Source organism: Diabrotica undecimpunctata, chromosome 2 (assembly GCF_040954645.1).
Source record: "Diabrotica undecimpunctata isolate CICGRU chromosome 2, icDiaUnde3, whole genome shotgun sequence".
Classification (NCBI taxonomy): Eukaryota; Metazoa; Arthropoda; class Insecta; order Coleoptera; family Chrysomelidae; genus Diabrotica; species Diabrotica undecimpunctata.
The window spans coordinates 74,594,789-74,607,683 of NC_092804.1; the positions used below are offsets into that span (position 1 = coordinate 74,594,789).

General features: G+C 30.4%; 1 protein-coding gene across 4 annotated transcripts in view; it reads right to left on the minus strand.

Moving 5' to 3' along the window:
• Positions 1–12,895, minus strand: part of rut (adenylate cyclase rutabaga) — a 933,824-nt gene that overhangs the window by 840,022 nt on the left and 80,907 nt on the right. Inside the window, exon 2 of one of the 4 annotated variants that reach the window (XM_072523102.1) lies at positions 8,670–8,705. The exons of the other annotated variants lie outside the window; for them this stretch is intronic. The gene's annotated coding sequence lies outside the window, so the exon portion shown is untranslated. The remainder of the gene's footprint in view (positions 1–8,669; positions 8,706–12,895) is intronic. 4 annotated transcript variants of the gene reach the window in all.

Here is a 12,895-nt window from a genome sequence, read left to right on the forward strand (position 1 = left end):
CTAGTTTCTATTTGTCCTAATAAAAATGGGTAAACAATTTACGTAATGAGCAATAAGTATTCTTTTCGGATTTTTTATGAATTAAATAATGATATCAATATCTCACCACATTGCCAAGAAATATGACTACCACGACCAATCCAACGTTCAGAAAAGTTGTATTTAAGTATGTTCTAACTGCCTTCTCTCTAGAATGTGGTGGTGTACCATCTTGCAAAAACCACATATTTTGGGTTTTTAGTATTTTACAATAGAGAAAAAGTAATAAAATGCCATTATAGAAACTTAAGAAGCAATAGCAAAGGGAAATTGCAAACATGGTGACGTCCAACGTCTGAATACGGACACGGCACCTAAAGATGAAGATAAAATATATTTTCTCCAATAAGACATTTAGCACCCATAACAAAGCATTTTGTGATATTACATTATCATCTTTGAGTTGTTTTAATACGAATAAACTATGAATTATGCTTATCTACAGGTATTCAGTGCTTTACCGCAAAAATATCAAACTAAGAAATATTGTGCAGCTGACTTATAAAATGCATTTATCTCAAAAACGGTTGAATTTTTCAGGTTACTAACAAGTATACCTTTTCTGTGTAAAAATAATGTATCTTTAATATTTTTTAACAAAAATAGAGCTAACTTAAAGAGCAAAAATGTTAAGCGCAAATTTATGCCACACATGTGGCATATGTGGCGCCCTCTATTAATTACATTAAAATAAGTATAAAGTTATAATTTATCCTACTCAAAAGCATCCAACTGTAAATTTTTGTCCAAAAATATTTACAAACGTAAAAATTATAGCGAAAAATAAAATTTGAAATTTTCACTTTAACACCCTGTATCTTTCTTAATATCAACATTTTATTAAAGCAAGTTGGCTTAAATCGTAATATTTTAAAGTGCAGAATCTACAGTTTCTGTTTGTACAATTACTTAAGGACCACCCCTGTATATATATATATATATATATATATATATATATATATATATATATATATATATATATATATATATATATATATATGCTTTATATATATGCTTTACCTTTAACGTCATTTTAAAAGTCACCTGTCAGATTTATATGTGTTTACATGTAGTATTGGAATGATTGGATTATCGATATATTTGTTTACGTTTACTATAATATTTTTCTCTGGCGTTTCCTATTTAAGGTTATGTTAGTTGGGTACTTTGTACGTCCAGAAAAATATAAGAAGCGTGCTTCTTAGGTGTATTATATCTCGCAGGGGGCATTCATGATTTAAAGTCTAAATAAATCAGAAGTAATTAACGAATTGTGAATGTAAGATAAGAATATTCTGCTCAACAAATAATAATTATAACTCATGAACACATTTGCATCAAGTAAATATTAAAATTGATTACTGAATATTAATTCAATAACAAACCAGATCAATATTTGGCTCTAAACAGTTACACGCCCTTGTATTTACAACCTCGACCATTTTAATCCAATTTGTCACGGAAATGATACACATCCCTTTAAGCTACGCTACTATTAGTACTTTATACCATGAACAAAGGAATATAAATATTGTCGAACACATGTAAATATTTTTTAACCTTTCACCAGACACTCATGAAAACCCGGGAAAGATGCTGTAATTTTAAAAATTAAGCAATTAGTATAGAAATTTTATGATAATTTTAACGAGCAATCATTAATCATTTGTAGATATGTAGAAACTATTTTCAATGTCTTATATGAACATGGATTCAAAAAGAATCTTAAATATTTTTTACGCACTAAACATTACTTATTAAATACTTTTCTAAACGAACGATGAGAAGATATCTATATAGGAATTTTGAAAATAATATGTAAATTATTGGATATTTCATATTCGTGATGAGGTAACCGTGATAAAGCATTTTATCACAACACCACAAGGTGGTTGCGAGGCAGACAGCCCTTGTGATCCGAATTCTTTGAATAAGAACCTAAAACAACAATCCCGATAAATGTAAACTTGCCTGTGCCTTTTTCAAGGCAAACATCGTGTCTTGATTATAACAATATTATTTTTTATTTAAACATAATTAATATTTTTACTATTATTTCTAATTTTAATTGGCAACTTTATGTATATGGTGTAAAAATATGTTTTACAAACTATTTTATTGTACGACATTCTAATTTTCTACAAGATTATAATCTATTATTAGTGCTTTTTTATTGCAGCTATTATGACAATAGCATATTATATCTCAAACGTAGTATCCGTCGATAAGATATCATATTTGGTGTTGGATTTTCTTTGTTGTCATTAAGATTTGTTGACTAATTCCGGTAAATTGTTGGTTTCATTATCTTAAAGTAAATTTTGTACCAAATGAACCCACTCAGAAACGAGGATTTTAAAAAAATATACTATGTAATACTCACCACAATTAAGAAGTTGTTAATTTATATATATATATATATATATATATATATATATATATATATATATATATATATATATATAAACACGTTTGTGCTCAGTTTTTGCCTGATCTGATCTTTGTCTGATCCATTAATTCCAAGCATTTTTTTAATAATGACGGAATGATCTTTAAGTACACTAGTAATCTTTGTGTGTCGCAATTTAAATTCCGTCAAAATCTTTCGCCAAGAAACTTTCATGGGTTTAAAAAAGGATACATCCAAAGGCTGGCATATGTGTGTTGAATTACTGGGAAGGCACGCAAACTCAATATTGTGCAATTCACACAGTTGTAATACATGATCTGAAAAGTGAGACGCCAAGTTGTCACCGATCATAACTTTTTTACCTTCCAACCGTCTTGCGTGTGGTAATAATATGGTCTCAAACCAGTCTATAAAAGAAGTTACCTCCATTCACCCATTTTTTGTTCGGTTATATCTAGCTCCTCTTGCGCAACATCCACTACTACAACAAGGAGAGCCCTGTTGACGAAGTTACCTCCATTCACCCATTTTTTGTTCGGTTATATCTAGCTCCTCTTGCGCAACATCCACTACTACAACAAGGAGAGCCCTGTTGACCCCCTAATGTCCACGCATCCCACATATGTTCATTGCGATATATTATATAAGGAGGGAGTAATGTGCCACCAGCAGCACCCCACATCATTATTGATGTGGCGGCTTTACTCTGATTAATGATTTGCTCTGGGTATTTGATCCCTCTTCTATATAGCAATCTTCTTTTCCCCGGATCATCACTAACGTTGGTTTCATCGTAACTGAAAACGTGCGATGGAGGGCAATTTGAGAGAGTTTTTCTTAAATTGTTGAAATATGATTCTATCGTTTCTTTTGTGACACCTGCCCAAGCTCTAGTAATGTTAGACGCAAGTCGTTCAGAGATTTGCTGACTATGCCTCTCTAAAAAATGGGTTACCCCGTCGTTACCAGGACTTACCCCGTTTTTAAATTTAGAAATAATTCTTCCAGTTCTTTCTAAATAACTCTTGGTGAAAAGTTGTACATCTAACGTCGATAATGGAAATCCCCAATCGGCACATTTGACAATGCAGGACACGATCGATTTTTCCTCCAGCGCCGACAACGCAGTTTGGCCCCCTGGTTTCTTCCCATGCTTCCCTTTCTATTTATTATATAAAGTACCATACGGAATTTTGAATCTTTCTAAAGCGGCTTTAACAGACAAGTTTCCGTTTACTATTTGAAGCAGAGGTTCAAGAGTTTCGTCAGAGAAGTTCTTATAGCTTCTTGATCCCAGCTTTCGTTTATAAACTCGCGGCATTTTGGCTTTTCATATAGATAATGATGAAAACCTGAAATTAATTAACGATTTGAAGTTTCATTAAGAAAACTATAAAAAGAAATAAAATATCAAAGTAATCTCATGAACTAGTCACGGAAATAACTTTACTTTTAACACGGTTGCATATTTTAAAATATTGACAGTTAAACATAAATTAAGGCAACATACACAAAATTACCTGAAATTGTATGATGAGAGCTGTATATTTAAATTTAGTTACACAATCTAAAATCTTCAAATTAAAACAAAAACTTCAACAGTGCATTTATAGGAGTGTACTTATGATATTCGCCACAAACGCCTTCCGCTACAGTTAATCAACATGTGCACCGAAATTCTTTTTTTTTTAATGGGACCCCCTGTATATTTTTTAATTTTAGAAATATTCACGCTATTCTGAACATTTTTGGTTAATACTTCCCCATACCTATTGTGAACCATTTTTGAGTTATAATGGTTTTTATATATGAAAATTACACTTTTCTACTATGTATATAAAGTTCAACATCCTCTGATGTAATTTGAATAAAAGTTTAAATTCCTTATGAATTTATTAACCATATATAGCATTATCGTTCACAGTGTAAGTGTAAAGTTGCCTTTTTCATTATACAGGGTGCTGACAAAATTGGCAGAAACCGGCATCCTAAATTTTCGCCTAATTCCTTTTTTTCAAATATAGTTAATTTATTTGAAAACTGCAAGAGATAGGTAGAGATACTACTACAGATCCATAGTGAAAAACATATTTTTCTAAAATAATGAATCACATACAGGGTGTCTCATTTGAAAAAAAGGAATTAGGCGATAATTTATGATTCCGGTTTTATGCCAACTTTCACAACACCCTGTATAATGAAAAAGGCAACTTTTCACTATAAACGATAATGCTGTATCTGGTTAATAATAAGTTCATAAGAAATTTAAACTTTTATTCAAATTACATTAGAGGATATTAAACTTTATATACATTGTAGAAAAGTGTAATTTTCATATAAAAATCAGAAAGGTATAGGAGACTATTAACAAAATGTTCAGAATAACGTGGATATTTCTTAAATTAGAAAATATACAGGGTGTCCCATTAAAAAAACGAAGCTATAAGCAACTTCCGGTATAACCAAAAGTAGCAAATAGATGAAAATATTTTCATTGCTCACTCTTCAAAATCCCTTCATTCCAATTTTCATGATTCAGTTACCTTTAGTTCTCGAGATATTTCTAATTGGCCGATTGTCTGACGCACCCTGTATATACAGGCAGTTTACTTTTTGGTTTATTACGTTTTGTGAAGTAGCAATGCAAAAGCTTTAATTTAATTTTTTTGAATTCTAATTAATAGTCCAGAGAATGTCTCTGTGACTCAGTACGGCATTAAATGAACACATCCAACAGTTTACATTTGCCGTTGGAATTTAAGAAACGCATATTTTATTTTTACCATCCGTTAAAGAACATGATATTTATAAATGTAAGTTTGTTCATATACTAACTCTAGACACTTTGGCGGTCCCCTGGGTAGATAAAAAAACACATTAAAAGCTGTAAACATTTTTTATAATTTCTAACTTGTATGCTTTAAATGGTAGGTATATAAACTGATATGGTACTATTTTACAACCCGTATACCTATGTATACTCATGATTAACACGTAGTCCATAAGTCATAAACTATGAACGTAGTTATCTTCATAACTATTACCAGTGGCGTGTTCAACAATATTTGTTAACTATGGAAAGTATTCTTTTAAATACCTCTTGAAAAAGAGGCCATTCACTCACAACAAATCCCAAGAATGTTGATGGTTGCAAGTCAATTTGCTCTTTTCAATAGATAATAAGGTATAATATAGTATAGGTAATAGTAACAAATTTTCAATTTGGAATTTTCTATATCCTCTACTCCGTAACCGTAATTATCTAATTATCATTCTGCAAAGCAATCCACCTAAAAATGTCCTAAAACAGGCTACTATGACTTTAAAGTGCTTTCTTTTTTATTACAGTGCTTTATGATAACAATGCAGCATTGTCGAGAAAGCATTTTAATTGTGGTCACAGTAAACAACACATTTTCTGAAGTTTTTTTTATAGAATAAAAATGAAGAATCTTTCAAATTTCATTCCACGCTCATTTAAGTGCGTTACTACGTGCCTCATGAAACCAAAGAATATTTATGCCTAACGGATTTAAAGCACTTCAAGGCCAAAAAATTACAAACAGTGAAGATTATAGTGAAAATATGATAGGCTTTGGGCCTACAGCCTAGTTTTGGACAATGCGTCATACCATTTAAACATTTAAAGTGATAGTTTGAAAATTTGAAAATAAAACGATAATACATGGACAATCACTTAGAAACAATGCAAAAAGATGTGCTGATAATTCTCGATTACAATTTTTATTTCATTCATACTTTAGAAATAAATCATTAATCAAACATATGACTCGAAAGGACTAATATTAGTTCAGACGTCAGAGACGAAAATGCCACTGAACCTATAAAAATCATACGAACAAGCTGAATTTTGCTGAGAATATCAATTTTGGGACACCGAAAAAGATGCAAACAAGTTTACCATTTCGACCCCATCTAAAATCACCCTCGAAAGGGGGGACAACATCGGTTTATCAAGAATCTGTAAGTTTGTAGAAAAAAACGTTGTAAATGTGTAAATGTAGCTGAGATAATTTTGAATAAAAATGTTTATTAGCACTTTTTGTGTAGAATAAACCGTTGTCTCAAAATCGACGCTTGAAGCGACCGGCGATTTTAAATGTCAGTTAGGCGCGCTAAATAAATTTTAAATAAAATTTGTATCAGCTCGACAGTAAAAATTCTAAATCTTTGGATCCAAGTGTACTATCGACAAAAATTAAAATACGTTTTAAAGGCGAAGAGCGCAGCTTTCGTATGAAATTTTTGCATCTTGCCGCAATTGAAGTCAGTTTCTATAAATCTGATTTAAAATAGCTTTATAGAAACTGATGTAATTTGTGGAAAAATGCATTCGAAAGCTGCACTCTTCCCTTTAAAAAGCATTTTGATTTTTGTCCATAGAACACTCTGATCAAAAAATATCGAATTTTTACCGTCGAGTTGATACAAGTTTTATTAAAAATTTATTTAGAAGTGCTATTTTTTCTTTAAAACGAAACTTTTTTTTTCTAAAAAGATTGTTACATATTCTTGGTATAGTTCGTCCCAATCCCTTCTTTTAGTGAGCCATAGTTGATCGAATTCTCTCTAACGCATTAAGCTAGAAGTGACAGAAAAAAACGTGAGTCTGTGATTATTATACACAGAACTTAGAAAATTGTGTATCTTTTACGGGTATTTGTATATTAAAGCGAATTCTACTTACGGATGTATAATTGGTTGGAGTTTATAATACGCTAAATAGATATCCAATCAATGATGCGCATAAATATAATTTGACGCAGAAGGCCTCGATCTTGACAGTACTTTAACAATGTCAACTGATAAAATGATAATTGTCATTCCAGGTTAGTATTTTCAGGCATTTTACAGTGAAAACTTAATTTTGTATTTATTGTCATAAAAATATTTTAAATATGCCGAGATATACCGAGAAGGAACAAAGACTAATATTAAAATTATTAAATTATTTTCAATTAGAAAAAGAGGCTGGGACAATTTTATTACCAGTTTCTGGCGTTCATTAACCAATAACTATGAACATCGTGTATACAGAATGTTTAGTGAAGGTTTGTATCAAAATATAGTTTGCCATAACCTACTGAAATATCACTAGCGTCTTTAAATTTTTTCTTGTTAATTTTAGGCCAACATGTTACCCTTCATACCAAAAATACCAAATTCAAGTTGGACTACATTGGTAGAAACACTCTTTAGTAGAATGTTTAAAAGGGAGACATATACGTGTTTCAACAACCATGATGAAACTTGAATTATTGGAGATGGTAAATCTTAGCTAATAAAGCACTTTCTTTGGAATGTATAGAATAGGAATTATGACAAACTGCCGTTCATATAATGCGCAATAAAAATTTATATACAGGACGAAACCTTTAATATGTAAATTAAAAATTTTACCTTTAATATTAAAAAACAATTTTGAATTGTTAAAGTTTTTATTTTATATTTAAAAAAAAATAACCTTTTCACATTTAACCGATTACGATCCTGCAACTTACAGATTTAACTAAAATGTCATGCAATAATTCTCGACATTCTTAAAATCCTATATGACGTCAAAATTAGTGATGCACTGAAAGAAGGGTTTGGGACAGACTGTATATCGATATTTTCCGTTTTTTTTTTCCCACTACGAGGGGGTTTTAAGGTAGGAGTGACAAACTTTTTTGCATCTTTTTTGGGGTCCCAAAATTAACATTCCCAGCCAAATTCAGCTGTTCGCCTCGTTTTTAGAGATTAAATCTCGAAAGACTGGATTATATGTCTGCCAATATATATTTCGATTGCATTGGTTCAAGTTGCAGGGTGAGGAAAACAAATAATAATTGGATTCCATAATTGGAGTTTACTCCATATCGTCAATACCAAATAAATTGTGATGTACTAGCCCTAGCTGATGACACCAAATTATGTGGATCCGATTTCCACTACAAACATAAAACTAAAAAGTATTCCAAAGTTGTGTATCGTAAGTCAATTGGCTCATCACAGAGAGCCATTTACTTAGCACAGTTCTTCTACACTTGCACATCCGAATTTCATTCCATGTCAAAATCTAGCTGAGTTAGTTAACTATTCCGCAATGTGCTAATAGTGTATGAGTTAACAAACAATTACAATAACAATTTTCAAAAATTAAAGATAATACTATTTAAAATTTTGTATTTAGACACATATCTTATTCACTTGATCTTACCTTGTGCATATGTTTATTATATACATAGGGTTAAATCTGAAAAGGAAAAAAGTACTGTATATTGTTAAGAAGCTGCCTCATGGAATATTTCAGTATTAATTTTAAAAACTAAATATTAACAGCTATAAATTTAAAATACAAAAATTTAAATGATAAAGTATTGAAGACATTGTACATGTATGGGTCAAAACCATACCAATTTTCATTTACATACTTGTTGTTTGGGAAAGTATTTAGTATTTATTTTCATATTTTATAATTAAGATTTTTATTACTGTACTATAATATGATCTTATTTAATGGAATACTCTAACTACTTATTTAGTTCAAAAAATATTATTTTCTTCTATTCAGTAAAATCTCATTGTAACACTGGCGAAGCACATGTAGTCTGTTTTTAAGTTCAAAGAACCTGACTTTTCTTTTGTTATTTGGAAATTATGTTGCGAGAACAGAAAACGCTGTAAAGTATCATATTTATGTGACCATTTAGTTAGATTATCGCAATTCAAAAGCGCATTACAATAACGCTGATTTATGGGGGTGCACTTGTCACATAGACCACCTAAGAACAGTCAAAGGGTTTTTTAACCATCTAAAAACACTTTTTATCGAGGCAACGTACATTAATCATCTTGAGTTTATTGGGACGTCTCTTTTTTGTGCTTTGACCGGCGCCGCGACGTGCAGATACAACTCTACTTCACTGGCTACAATAATTAATACATCATATTTCAAAGGTAAGTCTTTTTTTGTACAGATAACAGCAATGAGTAAAGCCAGCTAATTCTCGTAAATATTTAAATTAAGTGCTAATCTATTCATAATCAAAATATTGCATTTTTTCTTCAATTATTATTCTAATTTCATTTAACCAGCAACCTCTAAGTTTTACACATGACACTTGTATTTGAATTAAAATCGGTATTATACTCTTGACCATATTACTCCATCCAATTATATTTTTATCGGTGTATACTACATTAAATGTACTACATTAAAAATAAATTTTATATTTTGTTGGTAATTGTCAAAATGCGCCTCAAATAATATAATGAAATACATTACTAACGATGATAATCCTATTAGTGCTCTAGTAATCTGAGACCGTGAGACCGGTCAACTGTTAAACATAAATGTGCGCTTATTAAACAAAACTTTAAATGTACAGGTTGATTCACGAAAGTCTAGTACAGACCATAATCTTTATTTTTAATACACCCTGTATATTTATATATTTTTAAAAGCTCCTTATGTTGACTTTTATGAATAATGCAGGGTGAAATTTTAAAATTATACAGTGTGGAAACCACTAATCGAATTAAATTGTTTGTGTGTTTATAAAAAAAATATGGGAGCCGTCAACTTTTAAATTTAAATGTGCGCTTCTTAAATATAAATTTTAATGTACAGGGTGATTCACACAAGTCTAGCATGGTCAATCATCTTTATTTTTAATCAAACACCGTGTATACTTTTATGTTTTTAAAAGCTCGTTAACAACCTGATCTAAACGAATTATCATTCGTACGGTCTATTATGAATGATACAAGATGAAATTTTGAAATTAAAAGTTAATGGGTCTTGTTTTTTATATTTTTTTAAAATAATCACACTAACAATTTTATTCCATAAGTGGTTTTCACATTATATATATATATATATATATATATATATATATATATATATATATTATTTTATTAAATTAAACTAATATACGACGACAATTTTCATAGAACTATTTATTGCTAACTATACATGTTTACAGAACTGAGTTTCGTTCGATACTACTAAAAATACATTACAAATGCCTAACAGAAATCCCTAGTAGAGGGGCGGAAGTTACTAAGAACTATATAATTTTACCTTGGGGTAAAATCGTAAATTACAAAATCATTCATATTGTCCTTATCAGAACCATATACAGACGCAGCGGATGCGACAACAATAACCGATGGATTTGCCGGGCACATACTTTCTAAATTATAATAGACAAATTTTTCCCAGAAATATGTAAAACTAATAAATATTTTAATCTTTTAATAGATTTCTGGAAACTAAAATTTACCCAAAACTTTAAAAATTACACCTATGAATCTAAATAAAATAAAATGGAAAAATAATATGAACTAAATTATAATGTGACGGAACATGGAGTTTATAAATATATGTTTTCAATTTATTTGCGCTTTTTTTTTTACTCGTTACAGAAGTTGAGACTGATCTATGTATATTAACTTTTAAAAGAAAAAAATACCCGCTAAATGATATAAAGATATAAAGGGTTATACTTTCACATCTTACAAGTTTCTGTTGCTATATCAGTCAAGGTCCCACTTTGGTCTTAAAAGTATGAGAGTAATGTAATATGCAGATTTACAATGGAGCTATAAATTCTGATTTAAAAGCTTAGAAGCGAGAGTATAAAACTGGAAATGGAGGCACTAATGGAAAGGATATGGAAAATTGAGTTAGAGGCTTTAAAATAATAAAATATATACCATGTATATACGTACGTTAACTATACTGCGATATGAATACGTTCCACAATAAAAATTGCAGAAGTAATTTTATCTTAATTAAATTTAAGAAATCGTTTTTCAGGTTATCATTGTTACATGATACATTTATACACGTATTGAGTTACACATTTGAGTTGAGCAGTTACACTAGGCTACTGTTTTCCCCATATCTTCATACCTATATTATACAACTTTTGGAGATTACATTTTTTTTTTATTTTTGTTCGATTGTTACTGTGATTGAAAGAAATATAAAATTCGAGAAGGGTTTTAAAAACGAAGTGCCCTTACGTGATAGTTTACCAGAAAAATGGAAAATTTTTAAAAAGAAACAAAATGGTGGAAATTTGAAAAAAATGTTCAAAAATTGACATTTTTCGATTTTTTTTGACTCGATGGCCAAGTTGTAGTAAACTATCATAGATCAAAACAATCAAAATGTACATACAATCATGTAACGAAACTGTGTGTCATTTCGGTATTCCTCACATTTATTATAGATATGACCATGTAGTATATTTACAAAAATTTTCAATAAATGGCTTAACAAACTGATGGTTCTATAATCATCACAGGTTTTTGCTGTTGTTTTCTTAGGTAGATCTATGAACAATGAATTGTATCAACCATCAAGTAAGTGTCCGCTGATATAAATGGTATTGAAAAACGAAGTTATAGCTTATAAAACATTGCTAGGTATCATTTATAAGCTTGTATATATCACTTGGAGTTTCATCAGGACCTGTCGCTTTACCATTTTTTGATGATTGTGTGACTTGTGTTAACTCAGAGCGTGATAAAAGTAGTTCGTCGCTGTTAAGCAATATCCTGAGGTGAACTAATCATATCGTCTTCGGATAGGTTCGGAATGGAATTTTCGAAATGTAAGTTTATCCTCTACTCCAAATATTGCTTTAGTTGCTACATAATGTTCATCATGTAGCAGTGCAGTTTGTCTCTTATTGAAGATACCAGCCGCTTTTTTCACTTTTTTATACATGTTAAATGTGTGGTACATATTTTCGAGTTCTTCAATTTCATGACATTGTTTGGCTAGATGTTGACTGTTTGCTTCATGTATTTTACGTCGAATTTCTTTTGTATACTTTTATAAAGTTTTTCATTGTTTTTTTGCTAGTCGCCGTTGCTCCATTAAATTCAGTATGTTTTCTGTCATCCAAGGTTTCGTTGTTACCTTTAAGCCGCCTTTTAAATCCCTTTCACAGATTTCCTTAACTGTTGTTAAAATTTTATTATAGCCCTCATTGACATTCTCACCAATATTTTCCCAAACTAAATTTTCATTCAGTTGTCTTTGAAACGTTTCCTTAACTTTCTCCTCTTGTAGTTTGCTTATATCAATATTTTTGGGAGACTTCTTTTTGATCATCTTTTTTAATTTTAATGGGTTACGGCTACTATTGGATTGTGATCAGACCCAATGTCAGCAACTGGATAAGTTTTAGCTGATTTGATTGATTTCGATGGTTTCTAACAATTTTATTCTCCGATTCTGCATTTGATTTCCGAGTCTTCTCGGAAGAATATGTGCAGTTTGTGTTGATTAAATACCCTTGTTACTATGTGAAGTAGGCTTCTTTGTCTTAACAAAAGAACTTTTATATCCGAACGATTGCTCTTCCTCTGAGGTATACCAATTCGATGAACATGAGATTTTTTTAGTTAGTGAAAAATCCGTGGACG